The 19,791-nt window shown below is 35.7% G+C and overlaps 1 long non-coding RNA gene across 3 annotated transcripts in view; it reads left to right on the top strand.

Moving 5' to 3' along the window:
• LOC123801167 (uncharacterized) overlaps nucleotides 1-19,791 on the top strand; it is a 202,654-nt gene that overhangs the window by 39,250 nt on the left and 143,613 nt on the right. The window contains exon 1 of one of the 3 annotated variants that reach the window (XR_006782130.2): nucleotides 18,387-19,675. The exons of the other annotated variants lie outside the window; for them this stretch is intronic. This is a non-coding gene — a long non-coding RNA (uncharacterized LOC123801167). Of the gene's footprint in view, nucleotides 1-18,386; nucleotides 19,676-19,791 lie in introns of those variants that run through there. 3 annotated transcript variants of the gene reach the window in all.

Below are 19,791 nucleotides of genomic sequence, written 5' to 3'. Positions count from 1 at the left end.
TACACAAATATATCCTGCTGGATAGAGCAATGGAATTTATCTTGACATTATAAATTTGCTTAGATTCCTACCTTCCCCTCCCCTCTCCTCTGTCTCTTGTTCTAGGTTCCCACTCATCTACATGTTTTTTCCTGGATACATGTCCTAATAAACCACTTTCACATAAATTCTCACTTCAGGGTCTGCTTCAGCGCAACCCAGTCTAAATCAGGAACTACATGACATGTGTCAGAAAATAAAATTTCAAAAATATAAAATGATACAAAAAATAAGAATTCCTTTATAACTATTACAGGCCAACAGACATGTGTTTGAAAGAAATCTATATCATGTACATTTTTTTAATCAATAGTGATGCAAAATAATAATTACTAGGATTGATAGAATTTTCTAAAAAGCAATGCACAGGAGGGAATTGATTCACTTTTTATGACATCTTTTTAATGTTGAGATATTAAATTCTAAAAGCGTGAGCTTTGATGAGATCATGTTATCCCTTACCTGAGAATGTATCACTATAAAGAGTAAGGATAAAGCATTTGCTGGCTTTTCAAAAGATCCACAGGGCTGGGAAGACAGTTGTAGGTGCTCAGCGAACTAGTTACTCTTGGAAAGGTCTCCTGGTCCTTTTTTTCCAGACTCCAGGGCCTCCAGACCTGAATCATCTTAATCCTCTCCAGGGGACAACAGGCATCTTTATAAAATCAGTGTATTAAGGGAGAAGAGACCAACAAGGCAAAGTTCACGTTTCTCTTATTTCAGGCTTTATTTTGATAAATAACAGCACCAAGTCCTAAGAGAGAAAGTGGTTTTTCACAGAACTGTTCAGCTGGTTCATGGAAGGGCAGGGACCTAGACCCACATCTCCAGAGTTCTAGCTAAGTGCATGTCCATTGCTGATACTATCTATCCACTTTTATTTTTTTAATATTTTTAAAGATTTTATTTATTTGATAGACCACACAAGCAGGGAAAGCAGCAGGCTCCCTGTTGAGCAGAGATCCCTACCCCTGAGGGGCTGGATCCCGGGACCCTGAGATCATTACCTGAGCTGAAGGCAGATGCTTAATTGACTCAGCCACCCAGGTGCCCCCATCTATCCACTTTTAAAATTACATAAATATTTGGGGCACCTGGGTGGCTCAGTTGGCTAAGTGTCCAACTCTTGATCTCAGCTCTGGTCTTGATCTCAGGGTTGAGTTTGAGCCCCATGTTAGGCTCCATGCTAGGCATAGAGCCTACTTTAAAAAAAATTACATAAATATTCTTCAAGATTCTGAGAGAGATGCAAATTTTATATTTCACCATCTTTTGATTTTTTTTCAATTGATTTTTGTAATTTTGTCAGCAAGTTTGTTTGCTTAATTTAATTACCAAAGTTGACGGAGGTTAATTATTTATAAAGGCATTAGGAAGATTTCCCTTTTTATTATCAGCCTTACTTAAAAGTGAGGGACAGAGGAGTGTGGGCTACCCTCTCTTTCCTCCCAGAAGGTTCGCATTGTCATCAGCCCCCCTTCAGGAAAAGAGTCATGTGTCACCAGCAAACCGACTACTGTGAGGAGAATTTTTTTTTTTTTTAAAGATTTTATTTATTTATTTTTTTTTTAAAGATTTTATTTATTTATTTGACAGAGATAGAGACAGCCAGCGAGAGAGGGAACACAAGCAGGGGGAGTGGGAGAGGAAGAAGCAGGCTCATAGCAGAGGAGCCTGATGTGGGGCTCGATCCCGTAATGCCGGGATCACGCCCTGAGCCAAAGGCAGGCGCTTAACCGCTGTGCCACCCAGGCGCCCCTGTGAGGAGAATGTTTAATATACAAAGTCATGTTTTATAACCAAAATGTAAAATATATATTCAAGTCAACGAAAGAAACAAAGTATTGAGATAGTTTTTTTTTATTTATAGAGTCAAAAGATGATTTTCCCTGCTTCAATTTCTAAGCAGATTGTCAGTTTAGAATGAATTAACTGAAAGAATAATTGCATTCTTAATACACCTACAGAAGATAGTACTGATGTAAATAACTTTTCAAAAATGTAGTCTGATAAATCCAGGTACCTAAATTATTTCCATTGGTAGATCATTGCTATATTTTTCAGAACCTAATAGGCAAACATAACATCTACAAATGTGTTTTCCCTGTGCACTGACACTGATTACAGTGAATATTGTATTTGGCTCCGGTTTGTGTTTTGGATTATTCCTGGCTAGTTTTGACATATTTATAAAAGCCTCTCTAAGTTTACATGTACATCAGTGACTATAATTTAAAAGTAAGAATATATAGTACATGGTGGTCTCTTTACAAACATACCTTAATGATAAAGTTAAAAAATATCTTAAAAATATACTTTAAAAAGTATCAGATTTTGTTTGTGGTTTTGATCAGTTTGAATAGCATACATATTCTAAATACAGGTTTTTAATTATTTTATAAAGCTTCCTTTCCAAGATATGAGGCCATTGTTAATAGGAGATTTTTAATCATTTACAAATTAAAATGCAGAAATGTTATGCTGTCCTGTGATAAACCTACACATTCTATTTCCGTAAAACTTGTTTCTACCTACATGCAAAACTAACATTGTTTGTCAGAGGAAATTATGGAGGAATAATTAACTTTGAAAAAAAAAACCTGTACATGTAAGCAAAATAACACCACTTAGAATGTAATCACCTTATAATTAGAGCCATTTTGCAGAAATTTAGTTCATATGTTTGTTGTTTTTGTTATATGCAGAAACAAAATTATCTTTGAAACAGAACCTTTATTAGGCTCCTCCAACATTAACCCTGATGACAGAGACTTGAGCTAATGTGAGAGTTCAAACCCAGATCCACTGCTCACCAGAAGCATGACCTCAGGCAAAGTAATTAACACCTCTGAGCCTCAGTTTTCTCACCTATCAAAGGGGGATGTTAATAATAGTAATTACTTCCCAGCAATGCTATTGATCAAACTAAGTCAATATACAGAAATATGTAGAAGAATGCCTAGCAGAGTTACACCAAATACATTGTAATTGTTATTATTATTATTCCTACTGCTTAATAAAAATTTGTTGAATTAAATGCCCCTCCAAAATAAAATAATACATAGCAGCCCTGATCAGTTAATATTACCCAAAATAGTCTCACATTTGATAAATATTCAAATTCTAAGACAGTAAGAAGTTCAGAAACTGTTCCAGAGGCTGGTATTCACAAAACAAGTTGTTTATGCAGTGTTATCTGAGGGACTCTGAGAACCCTACATCGTTCCTACAAACTCTGCTCTAGTGCTTAAAGCCCACTCAATAAGACTGCATAAACCATTGAAAGTCCTTTTTAAAAGCCAGATGTTGGGGCACCTGGGTGGCTCAGTCAGTTAAGCTGCCAAATCTTGGTTTCAGCTCAGGTCATGATCTTGCAGTCGTGGGACTGAGCCTCCACATCAGGCTCTGCGCTCATTGCGGAGTCTGCTTCAGATTCTCTCTCCCTCTTCCTGCAGCTCACAATCTCTCTCTGAAATAAACAAACAAACAAAAAAAAACTTCTAAAAAAAATACAAATATTAAAGAGCAGAAAGAGGTGATGTACTTAAATCATAGTTAGCCACTTAGAACAAAATGAGAATTAAAATACTGCATACTGAGAGTTTAGCTGTAGTTTCGTAGATTAGGCAACTAGTTAGAAACATTCTGTGGCTTATAGCAGAGAAAGAACAAGGAAGCTATAACAGGAGAGAGCTTGGAAGGGCTCTCTGATAAGGTAGGAGGAATAAATTGCCTACTAATTGTTTTGTTCAGAGGCTAGTATACCTCTGTCATCTCAGAATGCCATCAATACTATTTTAAAACAAGAATTTTCAACCTCAGGTTGTAGGTGGCAGTGCGTCTAGCTTTTGAAGTCACCGACAAAAAGATCTGATAATGTTCCATGTTATGACACTTCCATTATCCCACAAAATACTTTCTTGCTTAGAAAAAAAAGTGTTTCCGTGCTTCAAAGGAAAAGCTTGTCTCCTCCTAACACTGACGGTTTCATTTATACTGTGTGCAGAGTACAAATTGCAGTGCAGGAGTTAGTGTGGATCAGTTGGTGACACAATTAGAGAGCCTGACACTGGGTTGCCAGGGCAGACACTGCTGCTATGTAACCTTGACCTGTTACATTCAAAGGTGGAGAATGAACTGAGAAACAACTGGTGTGCTATGAGAAACAAATGGCACTGGTTTTTCGTACACACTTACGAATGAATTTCAGAAAGTTCACAGTGCTGTAGTCTTACTTTGAGTTTCAGGGTCTGGGTTTATTAACCAGTGTGTGCTTAAGTGTGTGTCATAACAGGAACTAAAGGTTGGAGGATTTATACTAACCAATGGATACTTCTACTAATTAACGAATATATAAATTTGGGGCAGTGGATCTATATAAAACATTCCTCTCTTTCCTTCCTGAGATCTGATAAGACAGACACAGAAGTCAGACTGACGGAGACTGAAGTGCCAGCTCTCTTACTTCTGAAAGCTAGCTTAGAGGACACAAGGCTGGTGTGCTAACACTCATGTGAATTTACCTTTCATACCTTCCAACCCCAAGATGTGGCCAGAAACAAAGTCAACTCCCCTATTCATGGGACAGAGCCAACTAGAATGTACTCTCTCTACAGGTAGGCAGGCCACCCCCCGAAAAAGAGAAAAGATGAGTGAAACACTTCAGTTCTTTCTTCTTCAATGATGAATTAAACTCACTCCTTTTCATTTGGTGAGAGTTCGGGGAAATCATGTCCAGCATGTGGCTTTCAGCTAGATACATCACCTAGGGGACTTTGGGAAAGGTATGTGGATGCTCCTGGCATTTAGCAGGTGAGTGCCAGAGTTGCTAAATATCCTGTATAGCACACTGCCCTCCCAGGCAATGAACAATTATCCTGCCTAAAATCCAATAGCACTCCTGTTGAGAGGGTCTGCTGGGAAAGCTTCCACAGGGAAAGGGAGCAAGGAATGAGTCACCAGTTTTGTGAGTAGGCGTATGTGTATGCACATGCACATCTGCACCTATGGGAACATAGCTGAATTCATGTGAACTGTTCTTTTTTTTTAATCAAGGTATAAATTATAATCAGCAATCATCATCCTTTTTAATGGTCAGTTCTGAGACTTAACCATCACCAGGATATAGAAGAATGCTATCACCTCCAGAAATTCCTCCTTGCTTTTTACAGTCAACCCCTCTTACCCCAAACCCCTAGCAGCTACTGATCTGTTCTCTGCTCCCATAATTTGCCTTTTCTAGACTATGCTATAGATGGAAGTACATTTTCAAATCTGGCCTCTTGCACTTAGCATAGCACATTTGAGGTTCATTCATGTTGCTGCGTGTACCAGTGGTCCATTCCTTTTGGTTTTTTAGTAATATTCCTTTGTGTGGGTGAACCAGTTTGCTTATCCATTCTACAGTGGAGGGGCATTTCATGTGAAATTTTAACCTTTAGAAATTGAGGTTAGAGGTAAAATAAATACCTTTAAAAAGTTAGGTCCAAACATGAACTTGCTGCATCTCTTGTATTCTCTACCAACTCCTCCAGGAAGCCATTCTGATTGAGCGAACCCAAATTCATCATACATGCTACTGCCTCATTATTTACTACGTTGTAGTAGTTTCTCCTATAGACTTCAAACTCACTGGTGTAGGAGTGGTGTCTCATTTAATATTTCTATCCAAACCACAAGTATAATTGGAGCATATAGGGTCTTAATATTTGTTGAATAAGTGTTTGAACAAATGAATGACAAATGAACATAAGGGCTTTTATATATGATATATCATCAAAAATGATTTTAATAACCTATCAGCTAACAACTTAAATATTTTGTTGTCAAGTTGCATTGAAAGCAGAAAATTTGAAACTATGTGATCTTCAAAAAGATTTGTTGCTTATACATTAGAATTTAATTTCTCAGTGTCTAAGTATACCAGAAAAGCTTACTAAAACTTAAAAAGGAACTATTAATTATGACTACAATTCTTTTACTTGGGGCAACCTTTTTTTTTTTTAACCTTTATTTGAAGTCCTGTGAGCTTCCTACTACATCATCAAACCTAGTGGTGGTCTTAGGGACCTTCAGCATATCTGGCATACTCAGAAAGGGTTGGAAAAAATTTAAAAAATAGTCATTTCAGTATACTTTTTCTAATATATTTTTTATAGTTTTCATCATATCAGTTAAGTATGTTTCCACACAAACCTTGAACCTGGCATATTATGATTACTCCATTTATGAAAAATGTCCCCAATATAACCTAATTGGCCAAATCTGACTTGCCTTCTACAAGAAATAAATCACTTTGTAGTATCAATTACTAAAGGTTTGTCTGATCAAGATTAAACTGATAGAGGGGCATCTGGGTGGCTCAGTGGGTTAAGCATCTGACTTCCGCTCATGTCATGATATTGGGGTCCTGGATCAGGCTCCCTGCTCAGCGGGGTATCTGTTTCTCCCTCTCCTTCTTCCCTTCCTCCTCCCCCACACATTCTCTCTCTCTCTCTCTCTCAAATAGATAAACTTAAAAAAAAAGATTAACCTGATAGAGATCAAAATATATTCTACCCACATACATAATTTTAGGAAATGAGTAGATAATATACAGTTTCTCTTTACTTTGTAATAAGATACAATATAGATGAAAATGTTATAAATAGCTAAAATTAAAAAGTTATTTATAAGATGGAGAAGATAAGTCATGGTATTCTTTAAAAAATGTTCATGTGCAGGGGCACCTGGCTAGCTCAGTCATTTAAGCATGCAACTCTTGATCTCAGTATCATGAGTTCAAGCCCCACGTTGAGCATGGAGCCTGCTTAAAATTTTTTAAAATATATTTTAAAAAAATTCCTGTGTAAGTATTGAAGTCCTGCATTCAACTTTGTAGAATAGTTAGATAATAATCAAGTATCAAAATCAGAAACTAAATTAACTGTATATATCATGATCAAACTTTTTAAAAAATAATCAATGAAATACAAAGACATATACCATCAAAATGAATACATCCTTGAGCTAGTATATAATTTTAGACTGTCTGTAGGTAGCAGAAAATATTAAATATTGTGTAAGGTGAAACAAAGTTAGCTATAATTGGAGTAATTATTTCATAATATGACATTTTTTATCTTAAATAAATCATAACAAAATCATAGCCTAAGACTTTTAGTCATGAATAATAAAAAGTTTGGTATCTCTTGCAGATATCTCAGAGCTTAAAAGTCAATGTCAGTAATCTATTTTGCTTTGGTTTTTTGAAGGTAATTTTTTAAAAACTCTCCAAGGATGAATGTTGAGAATAGTGGAAGAGGAATGGCTTATTTTTATGTACATAGCAAAAATATTTTTCTTGCTCATCATTTTTTACTGATATTTACTTAAGTATGCTTTTATGAGAATCTCCTTCAGAAGTAGTGCATTTTTCATTATAGGACAGAGGATAAACCAAAACAAAATAAAATGAAATAAAACCAAAAAAAAGAAAAACCTTTGAATAAATGTGGCTGTTAGTGCCTGAGTGGAACTCTACCAATTTACCTGAGTTCAGAAGATCCCACAATGATCCCATACTGACCCAAATACCCTGCTTTCTAATGCTGTGCTATATGCTTAAGAGAAGGTGGATGAGGAGGGAAAGGTGGAAATCCCTAAGGGTTTTTGTGCTTTGTCAGTCATGAGAGCTTCCACAGGGGAAATCAAAGAGGTCTAAAGTTCCATTTAGATTTAGGATGTGAAGGGATGCTTAATTCTGATAAAATAGAGGAAGGGTTATTATGAAAGTATCACAGATTAATTTTAGTAAAAAGTTCGTGTGAAAGGAGAAGATCTGAAAAATGTCCCTTAAAAACACCTGAGCTCTCTTACCCTTTGGAAAGTTTTCTTATATTCCCAGATTATATGTGTCCCAGTTTGAAGACCACTCATGACAGGTGCTTTCCTAAATATTCCAAAGACTCTTTTTAACTTAACTCCAATACCCAGTTGCAAGCAGGAATATATTGCTGACCCAACCTGCTGTGGGTAATACAGGATAAACTTAAAAAGTGAGGATTCTGTTTACCTCTGGTTCCTGGGCCTTCTTTCTAATGGTTTGTGTGGTTCTCTGTAGGATTCCATACCACTTTACCCCAATTTGCTAGCCATTTTTAACTGTGTCTTGTCAGCCTACATAGCAGTTCTGTTAACCTACTGATGACAGTAATGTGATTTACACTGTCCAAGAGATATAGTGTTATCAGATATAAAATCTCTAATAGCAAAAATATATACTCCCAACATTAATGCAGTGATTTGTTTTTAAATCTTATTGTATATAGCATTATAATGCATGCAAATAACATTTCTAACATAGAAAAAGTGAGATTTTTTGTTTCTTTTATTGAAACTTCGGTTCTTTTATAGAAAAATACATGGGACTTAAAAGATAAGTTGAGAACTATTGGTTTAGGAAATAGAAAATCATTGGGTAATAACCAGCTTCAGGTTCCCTTTCACATAATCTCTGGTAAGGGATTGCTGAATTTTGAACCATGACGTCCTATAATTTAGTCAATAATTGTCTTAAACTAAAAATGAAGTATATTATCCTTAATATGTATTTTTTTAAGATTTTGTTTATTTGAGAGAGAGAGCACAAGCGGAGGGGCAATGGGAGGAGAAGCAGGCTTTCCACTGAGCAGGGAGTCCAACGTAGGGCTTGATCCCAGGACCCTGGGATTATGACCTGAGCCAAAGGCAGACGCTTAAGCAACTGAGCCACCCAGGTGCTCCTATCATTAATATGTATCTAATAAAGCTTTTTGTATTTGTGTAATATTAAAGTTATCCAATCATCTAGCATCCAGAATTAGTATTGTCACTCTCTGTAAAGTGGTTAAAGTAGTAAAATGAATTAAGAGAACTGAGATTACACAGAGATATATTTATATATCCAGAAATAAAACCTAAGACAACTTTTGATTCAGTAATCTATTGTCCCACCAAGCCACATTTTTATAGTTAATAATTATGATTTCTTTCTCTTACATTTTTTATGCTCTTTGAACCATCAGTCCTTCAAATATATTTCAAAAATTGGCCTTCACTTTGTTTCACATATGTGATATTTTCAGCACACCCAACAGTGAAAGAAGAAAGAAGGAAAGAGAGAGAGAGAGAGAGAAAGGTGAGAGGAAAATAGAATGATTGTGAAAATCTGGGCACAGAACATCATGTTAAATAAATTATTACATATAAAAATAACCCATTCTACCTGTGAAGAGAAAGAAAAGCAGAATCATTGTTGCTTATAACATCCTAATATTAAGTCATCATATTTCTGCTATAGAAGGTTCAATATACTAACAAACCTATCCACATAAAACAATAAAGTCAGCACCAACTGACATAGAATTGAGAATAAATGAATCTCTGATAGATTACTTACAAAGTCTAGAAAAACAACTTTCTACTTAATTTATATTTATAATTTGTTAGTTACCCAATTCAGCCTATTCAAAAGAAGCATTTCTAATGAGTATCTATAATTCAAATAGAAAGCAAAAGAAACTGGTATAAGCTATGCAGTCTATTGCCATTTTAAAAAAATTTCTCTTGCTTTATTAAGCACATATTTATCTAACTCTTGAGAAACCAATTCTTTATCCAGGATAGCATTTTCAGGAATTATGTATAAGGTTTCTGCATATTTCTTGCTTAAAATTTCAACTGGACTATTTTACAGTTCCTAAAGGATAATTCAGACCAATCTCATACACAATAATGTGCACTTTTTTCAGAAGAACTGATATTTATGTGCTTAGCCAATTTCTCACAGCTATCTCAATCTCTATAAATAAATAGTAAGAAGTTACATTAACCATCTATATTCTATCTATAAGGTCAAATGAAAATATTAGGGAAACCTTGGAGCATATAAAAAAGTTGGGAAATCCATGTGAAGAAAAGTTGGTCAATTTACTTGAACTTATTTTTCTTTCAAATATCCAATAGAATCAACACATCGTGGCTATGCAGACATTAAATAAGCTGAGAAAACCTCCAAATATTTGAAATTCACATTTTTCCTCAGCTCTAAATTCCTCTGAGAATTGTACTCAACTTGGAAATGCTTGGGAATGCAGCTCCTAATTCCCCCAAAGAGAAGTTTCTTTCCATTTTGATTTTCTCAGCCACAAACTAATCAGTCTTAATTGCTCCCAGCTGTGATTTCTTCTCTCAGGGGTTGCTTCCTGCTGGTACCCAAGTAGTACAGAATCATGCAGTTTTGTTAAACTCCAATAAATACATGGGAGCTTTGTAGAATCTAATTTACTATACAAGAGTTCAAGCACTGTAACTATCAAGTAAACTTTCACTCTAACTTGAAAGCTGATCACATAATGAAGAGCACTCTTTTTCAAAAGAGTGACAAGGTATTGGGTAATTGGAAGTTATATTTTTACCATTAGGGATTAAATAGAATATTATTTGTATTTGTAATGAGTGTGTGTGTGTGTATAGTACATATATATATATATATATATATATATATATATATGTTTGTGTATATATACATGCTATTAAATTATTTGTGTTATATGCAAAACATTTTTCTTGTATATTTGGAATTTTTAATTATTATTATAGCAAAAAGATTTAAAATCAAAACTACAAGCTGTCTGGAAACAAAACACTATGGTAACACCAAGGAAATAAATTAAAATAGGAAGTATTACCACATTAAAGTCTTCATAAAATTAAATAATTGGGAGTCCCTTACATTTTTTACTATTTAATATGAAAAACTGAGGAAAAAAGATTATAAAATGTTTTTCAAAAATTGTAATCCTGGTTATAAAAAGAGCATTTAAAAATGATGTTACCTAAAAAGAATATCCAGATTTGATGGTTTTCAGTTTACCTATGGTACAAATTCAACCATCACTTTTAATGAATCAATCTCTATTAATTATTTTCATACAAAGGTAGAAAAAACAAAGCAACAAAAAAGAAAAAGATTAAAAGAAATTAACTACATCTGAAAGTGATTTAAGAAGTGACTGTGGGCTTTTTTATTAAAACCAATGAATCTGAAGTTTCAATTAATGAACCACAATTCATGGCTATTAGCTTAACTAATAAACTTTGTTATTAGGCAAAAAATTAAGGGTAATGAAGACAAAGTATTGAAGCTTGAGAACAGGTTGCCATTGGCAGAAATTGAGCAAGTTCAAAACGACTAAATGAGAAAGTTTGCAAAACAACATTAAGGAAACCAGCAAATAATTGTTCTTTTACATCGATGGACCCAATGAAATCACTTCTTATTACAATATAGCAAGGTTTATTTGTGCTCAAAATAGTACATACATAGCTTCAAATGCTGTAATACACACACAATGCTCTATAAGACATATAGGATTTTATCACAAATAATGAGGGAAAAATTGTTAAAACATTTACACATTTTCAGAATTATACACAGAGTTTCTTAGTGTTATTTTTATTTCTGAAAATAATTTTATAAATAACAGTTTTTCATTCATGGCCAAACATGTGCCATATTTATACTAATCTCCATGCTCTGAAAACTGTCACTGTTTAGACAGAGACCAAATCTAGAAAATCTAAACTAAGAGAAAGATTAATTCATTCCATACTAATGTTCCACAAAGAACAATTTAAAAAGGCAGATAAAATACAAAAATCCTTCATTTAAAGCATCATATTACTGCAGAAGCAATAAAAACTAGCAACTAATAAATTAGATAGGGGAGGACCATGGAGAGGTGAGCTGATGATTGGCAGCCGTTCTTTCTGGGGGGCAATTCTTTTTTTTTTTTTTTTTTTTTCCTGGAGCACTGGGAAGAGAGGAAGAATCTGGCTAGCATAGGCAGGGAGCCACTATGGGAGAACAAAACCAGTGGAGTGTTCAGTAGTTGCACCGCACTGGAAAAACAAGACTGTAGAGTTGAGTAGCCTCAAACATGTAGCCTGTTTCCTCCAAAGACATGTGGAATAATTCTAAGACTATACAGGAAAGAAACAAAATAGCTAAGCCAAAATCTTCTGAAAAGTAAAGCAGACTGTTCCGTAGTACTGTGACGCTGAAGGGAAAAGACCCTCCAGATGAAGTGGTTCCAGTGAACACAATTATTTTCAATTGACAGTCTTGGAAGGAGTGGTGCCTTGTTGATCCACAGCTGTATTTTCATTTTTTTTTCTTTTAATGGGGAAAGTAGGAGAATGAGAATTCATTCTTGTCCCTGGCAAAGGAGTGAGGTTCAGAGAAATCAGCAGAGACTTTATTGGTCCATAGGGTAAACATGACAAAATTGAAGACTTGAGGGTTTCTCCTTTAAGACAATTTCTGAATTCTTAAGCAGAAGATATGAACAGACACTTTTCCAATGAAGACATACAAATGGCTAACAGACACATGAAAAAATGTTCAAAATCATTAGCCATCAGGGAAATTCAAATCAAAACCACCTTGAGATACCACCTTACACCAGTTAGAATGGCAAAAATGGACAAGGCAGGAAACAACAAATGTTGGAGAGGATGTGGTGAAAGGGAATCCCTCTTACATTGTTAGTGGGAATGTAAGCTGGTACAGCCACTTTGGAAAAGAGTGTGGAGGTCCCTTAAAAAGTTAAAAATTGACCTACCTTATGATCCAGCAATTGCACTACTGGGTATTTACCCCAAAGATACAGACGTAGTGAAGAGAAGGGCCATATGCACCCCAATGTTCATAGCAGCATTGTCCACAATAGCTAAATCGTGGAAGGAGCCGAGATGCCCTTCAACAGATGACTGGATTAAGAAGATGTGGTCCATATATACAATGGAATATTACTCAGCCATCAGAAAGAACGATTATACAACATTTGCAGCAACATGGACGGGACTGAAGGAGATTATGCTAAGTGAAATAAGTCAAGCAGAGAAAGACAATTATCATATGGTTTCACTCATTTATGGAACATAAGAAATAGGAAGATAGGTAGGAGAAGGAAGGGAAGAATGAACCATGAGAGACTGTGGACTCTGGGAAACAAACTGAGGGCTTCAGAGGAGAGGGGTGTGGGGAATTGGGATAGGCCAGTGATGGGTATTAGGGAGGGCACATATTGCATGGTGCACTGGGTGTTATATGCAAGTAATGAATCATGGAACATTGCATCAAGAACTGGGGATGTACTGTATGGTGACTAATATAACAAAATAAATATTATTTTAAAAAATGAATAAATAAACAAACAAATAAATAGATAGATAGATAGATAAATAAATATTGCAGCAGCTCAAAAAAAAAAAAGAATAAGATGCCTGAAGAAGAAAGCTAATGAGTAATGTCAAGGAATTTTCTTCATTTACTCATTGCAAAGGACAGAAACATCCTCCAAGGATGGTGAGCCCAATGAACAATTGGAAAAATTACTCAGCGGGAAAATTGGAAGTCTAGAGTTAAAAGCAAAGAACAACCAGGGGCAGATAGAATTTATCCAAAATTGACTCACCTTAGAAAATGGAAGATTTAGGTGCCACACCCCCTTTTATAGAGGCAATAGTGATGCTTCTCCCATGGCAAATAACTTCATCTGGTACCGCTGTGGTTTTTTATTCACAGTGTGTGGCATCCAGTCAAAACCATTGTGCACCAATTACCTAAAACATATCTGTTGATGGAAATGTAAGTTGGTACAACTGTTTTGGAAAACTGTTCAGAACAGTGTATATAAGCTGTATATATGCATATCTTATGATCCTGCATTTTCATTCCCAGTTATACAAAGAACAAAATTCTGTACAAATGCTTATCAGAACACGTAGGCTATGTTCACAGCAGCACTAGTCCTAGCAGACCCAAGATGGAGGTAAAAATCCGTCATCACTAGAATAGATAAATAAATTACGCTATATTCATGTTGTAGATTACTACAGGCCAATAAGAAGTTAATAAACTACAACCAAATGCAACAGTAATAAATCTTACACATAAAATGTTGAATTAAAAAGGCCGGAAACAAACAAAAAAAGTCTAGTGTTTGATTCCATGTATATAAAGTTCAAAATCTGGCAAAACTAAGCTATGTCAGTCTCGAGGGTTTATGGACTGGAGGGGAGATGGGGAGGCTTCCAGGATGCTGGTAATGTTCTCTTTCTTGATCTGGGTTCTGGTGTCACAAATGTGTTCACTTTTTGGAAATTTTTTGATTTCTACATTTATAATTAGTCCTCTTCAGTATGTATGTATATTTTACTAAAATGTTAACAAAAAAGGTGAAAAAAAGAAAGAGTTCTTAATTTGTGCTTCATATATCTATCTCTATATATTTAAATCAGCATATATCTGAAACTATCTCTGGAGGTTAAGTTGATGGCTTTTGGAAAAGCTCTCATGCTGATCACTATACCTGGCCCAAAAGAAGAAAAAAAAGCAAGGGAGAGAAAGAATGGCTTAAAATACCAGGCAAAGGGGGCATCCTTAGCAAGTGTTCTGCTGCTGCTGTCACTCCCACCTGACTGAGCTGAGGTTGGAATGTGGCAGTATTGAATGGGAAAGTATTTTTTTTTTTAAAGATTTTATTTATTCATTCGACAGAGATAGAGACAGCCAGCGAGAGAGGGAACACAAGCAGGGGGAGTGGGAGAGGAAGAAGCAGGCTCATACCAGAGGAGCCTGATGTGGGGCTCGATCCCATAACGCCGGGATCACGCCCTGAGCCGAAGGCAGAGGCTTAACCGCTGTGCCACCCAGGCGCCCCGGGAAAGTATTTTTAAGTAAGTTGTCTATTCAGCCTTTGTTTTACATCAGGCAAATCCTGGACTGAAGTTTAAGATGAATGTTTCATATAAATTAAGATACATATTTCAGATTTAAGCATCATCCAAAGATAGTTTCAGATATATTCTATATACCCCAACCTTACCATTTTTCAGCTGTAGTTGCTCTCCCATTGGGAGTCTGGACATGAGATGTATCTCACGTATGATCAGAGTTTCTACCAGTTATTCTGAAGCCATTTTGTTTTAGAGTTGTCAATTCTTGCTATCCATAAACTGGTATAATTCTTTGTTCCATATTTATGCTCCTGCTGATTTCCACATTTCTGGTGTTTTGTTTTGTTTTTTTCTATCTTGGGAAATAAGGAAGTGATTCCCAAGGTCTCTAGAGGGTGGAGGCGGTGATTAGTTAAGGAGAACAGTGCCCTCAGTTACATAGTCTTTTATTTTTATCTCAGCCATTTTCTTCTCAAAGCCCACAGTATTGCTGACTTTCTGGGTTTAGGAGTATTAAAGCACAGCTTCATTATATACTTTTAGAATGGAGAACTTTTACCACACCTGACATTCATCCTTACCTATTAATTCTGGCCTCACTTGCCAAACTCCTTTTTCATTCATGGTAACTCTCCATCAGGAACCTTCATGTCCATCCTTACCTCCAGGTATAGCAGTCTGTCAGTCTGTTTATATATAGATATAGATATAAATATATAGATATATATGAATCCCAACTATATATAGTGTTCAAATTCTTTCTCAAGGGGCTGTGGATCCCCTATAAATTAAGGAATGTTCCTGAATAGGTTATGAATTAGGACATTTCTTTGCCAAATGCCAAAAGATTACTGTCTCTACCCATAAGTATATCAAAGTCTCAACTATGTACTTTCCAAGATACCAAAATGTCAAAAATCAAAGGACAGGCAAAGGGATAAATAAATGCAGATTGTTGTAAGAACAGCATCTTAAATTTCAATCCAAGACAAGCTTGACTTAAAGGCTGGATACACAGCTTTTCCAAAGATACTTTCCTAATCAATACCTCCATATTCAAACTTCAGCTCAGTCAGGTGTGCGTGACAGAAGAGGAAAACTTGCTAGGGATGCCCCCTTTGCCTGGCATTTTTACACCATTCCTTTTGTCACTAATGCTTTTATTTTCTCCTATTTGGCTAGATATAGTGATCAGCATGAGAACTCTTCCAAAGGGCATCAATTTTAACTGCAACCAATAATAAGAAAAAGAACTAAGAAATATTGAAAATCACTCACATTTGCCTACTTTGATTTCCTTTCATACATCCGTAAGACTACACTGTTTTTGTTCATCTAAGATATTGAATTGGCTGCAGTGAATTGCATTCATTATTTACCTTCAGCTTCAGTTTTGGGAAAACACAGTTTGTTCATGATAGGTAAAGTTCTGGAGTAACAGAAAGGCTCCAAATCTCAGGGCTTAAAAAAGTTTTATTCCTCATAAGCAAGTTGGCAGTGAGTCTGGCGGGTGCTTCAGGGGATCTGTCTCCTATGCAATGGCTCAGCATCTCACCTCCATATCAGTATTTGCTTCCATGACCACTGGCAGGGGTGAAAAAGCTGAAAAGTCTCAAAATGAAAGGATTCATTCTGGAAAAGACATGGATCATTTCTGCTCATATTTCATTGGGAACGTAGGTTAAAGACCCCACATAACCTTAAGAGAGCAGAAAAGTGTCATCTCTCCCTGCAAGCCTGTCCTAACAGAAGGCAAATATTAACTTTGGTTACATAACTTTTTTCTTAAAATTGAATGCTTTATACCAGTCATACAATCTAGACCAAGTCTTAATTTTAAAATAATATAAAGGAGAAAGAAATAATTAAACATGAAGAAAATCAACAATGGACAAGGAAAACAGCATTCTACTTATTAGTGAATCAATTTGGCATAGCTTCATAAAACACTGACTTGAGAAGATTTCTGAGGCCAACCTTAGCTCAGTAGGAAAGAGTGATTTAAGAGGTCAATGATATTAGCTATGAGCATAAGAAGGAGGGATATTGCTTCATATATTGACTCACTGATCCCAATTCCAGTCCTCTTTTTGCATCCATACCTTTGTGTGGCCTGAAGGAAGACTGAGTGGACTTCTCCATCGTTTGACTTGGGATTCACTTGTAACCCATTTTGGCCAATGGCATGTAGGTAGAATTATGCAATTTCTGAGCCAAGACCTTAATATCCTCCTATGTTTCCACTTGAGCTCTAAAATTTCTGCCATTCTCATGAGAAGAACATACCCCAGGTGGTATCTAGTCCCGGGAGAAGGATAACAGATACAAGAAAAAGACCATCCTGGTCCCCAGAGCCTGAAACAGAGCTGCCCCAGGCATCCCACGGACCTGCACAGAGTAAAAACCAAAGCCACAAAGTCAAACTCAGTCTACATCAGCTGAACTTCCACCAACCTTTAAAGAGGCATGAACAGTTACGAACTATTATTGTTTTAAGCCATAGAATTTCTGGGCAATTTGTTATGCAATAAGAATTAATCAGTATGTGCTACATGTGCCAGACACTGGCCACTCATAAAGTACGGTGGATGAAAAAAACAAAACAAAGGTAATCTAGAAAACAAAAAGGGTGGGAGACTGCCACACAAAGGAAATGATTCTTGAGAATTAGAAAAAAATAAGAATAAACATATTTAATGTAACTTTTTTAAACAATCAAGATACATGAACTATGTTCTGATGTGTGACTATATTTACATGAAAAAAATTCAAAGTTACCAAACTTAACATTTTTATGTAGGAATTGATTTGATTTTAAAATCAGAAAAAATAAACTGGAACAGTGCCCAACAATATACATGAGTGGCCATAAATAGTCTCTAAAATTATAAACTTGAACATAATGTCTATTATAAAATCCTGTTGTATTAGAATTAAAGGGATGTCTGAGTTTGAAGGAGGTGATTTTTGAGAAAACAAAAGTAAGCATTATTTCAAACAGTAAAACCATATAATTTAGTGACAAAAAAGCATATAAAAATGTAAATAGGTTTTTCATGGTAAATTTCAGAATGGCAATTTTTCAGATGAGATAAAATATTTAAGAAGGCTAATTTGAAACACCTACTGAAATATCAAGAGGGTAGCCAGACTCCAGCTAATATATGGGAGCAGATATTGATTTGGCAAGATTATGCATCCAACCCAAACTTTTCATACTTTAATAAATGTGCAAATGTGAAAGCAAATAAAAAGAATAGTGAGAGGGTCAGGAGTATGTAGGGATCAGTAGTTGAAGTGCTTAGAGTGGCCCCAGGCTGATTTTCTGTCACTGATGTAACTGAGACTCAAGCTCAAGGATCCCCACCTTCACTTGCATCAGAACCACTTGGGAAGCCTTTTAAAATACAGATTCCCAGGCCAACCTCAGATTTCATTGGTATGATATCGGTATTTTTTTTAAAAGATCTCAGTGCCATTTTAAAGTGTAACCAGGGTAAATAATCATAACTACTTTGACCTATTCCAAGTATACATAAGTCAACTAATGTTTAATTACAATTAGCAACTCTCCAATCCCAGGCTATTCCCAGTCTCATTGCATTCAACCCAGCTGGGTCATGTGGTCTAATAATCAAAACCTTATGGGTGCCTGGGTGGCTCAGTTGGTTAAGCATCCACCTTCAGCTCAGGGCATTTTCCCAGGGTCCTTCTTTCTCTCTGTCTCTCATGAATAAATAAATAAAATCTTTTTTAAAAAATCTGGAGAAATTGTCATGCTATCAAATATTGACAAAATGATGTGATATTTTTGTAAGCTGTGCCTCACAGTGAAAGTGGATTATGTAACAAATAAAGGCAAAAGATTACCACTTAATCCCCAAAAGTATGTGCTATATCTATAGAAATGATTTTTGCAAAAAGTACTAGTTTCCAATGATATGAAGCAGAGTACCTGTATAGTTTCAGTGTTATGCTATGGAAGGGACTGAACAACAGAGATCTTAAATATCATAGGGTCAACTTTTGGAAAATGGAACACATTTAAATATAGATAATATAATATTGAATATTAAATTTACAGGTGATTTATAAGTCACAGAAAAAAAATATTAGCTAAATATTGATGAAAGTCTAGGGTTAGGAGCTGGGCACATGAAATACAAAAGGGCACAAAACTGACCCTTTCACCAAAAAGAAAGAAGGAAGGAATGAAGAAAGGGAGGAAGGGGGGAGGAGAGAAAAAAAAAAAGAAGAGAGAGAGGTAGGGAGGGAATAAGAGAGAACAAAAAGGAATTTTTTTTCTTTTCAATTTTGGAGAAAATCAAGCAAATAAAAACAGTGAAACAATTTGAAACTTATATTTGCCAACCTTGCTACTTGATGAAGTGATTACATTTGTACTCTGTTTAGAGTTATTTTCTGTAAGTAAATAGTTGTGTTTGCAACTATAGAACATTTCTAATACTCACAGTTATATGTAGCCTGAAAACAGGAAGTACAACACAGGTAGTAAGACCCTGAGCAGCTTTAGCGAGAAAAAAAAGTTGAACAGTAAGCACTGTGCTCTCCGTGTTTCTCTTCCAAAGGGCAATCTTGATTATAACTCTCTGCACATTTGGAACTTACTCATCTGAGTAAAGGGGGGAAATTTATCAGCCTCTTCTGGCCACAGCTGGGCAGGTAATAGAACAAACTGGCAGGAGGAAACATGAGCAGAAGGAGCCAGAGAGTTTCCTGCCAGGCCAACAGAGAGGAGAGGGAAGGAGACGAAAGAAAATGGTAACAGAAGCTTTTTCTAGCACCAGAAGTCTAAGAGTGCCTTTGTTATAAAACACAAGCATTGATTTCCTGTTTCCATAACTTGTGATTGGTGAGTTATTTTTACATTTATCTTAATGAGGTTACACCCTGCTCTGAGATTTCATAAGCCATTTTCCTGCCTATGAAACAAACAATATTCTTCTCTCCAATTCCATTTCTTTGTTG

This window comes from Ursus americanus, chromosome 10 (assembly GCF_024610735.1).
Source record: "Ursus americanus isolate L20-20 chromosome 10, mUrsAme1.1.p, whole genome shotgun sequence".
Lineage (NCBI taxonomy): Eukaryota > Metazoa > Chordata > Mammalia > Carnivora > Ursidae > Ursus > Ursus americanus.
Note: the sequence above shows the minus strand (reverse complement) of the source record. Positions and strands in the feature narration are given on the sequence as shown.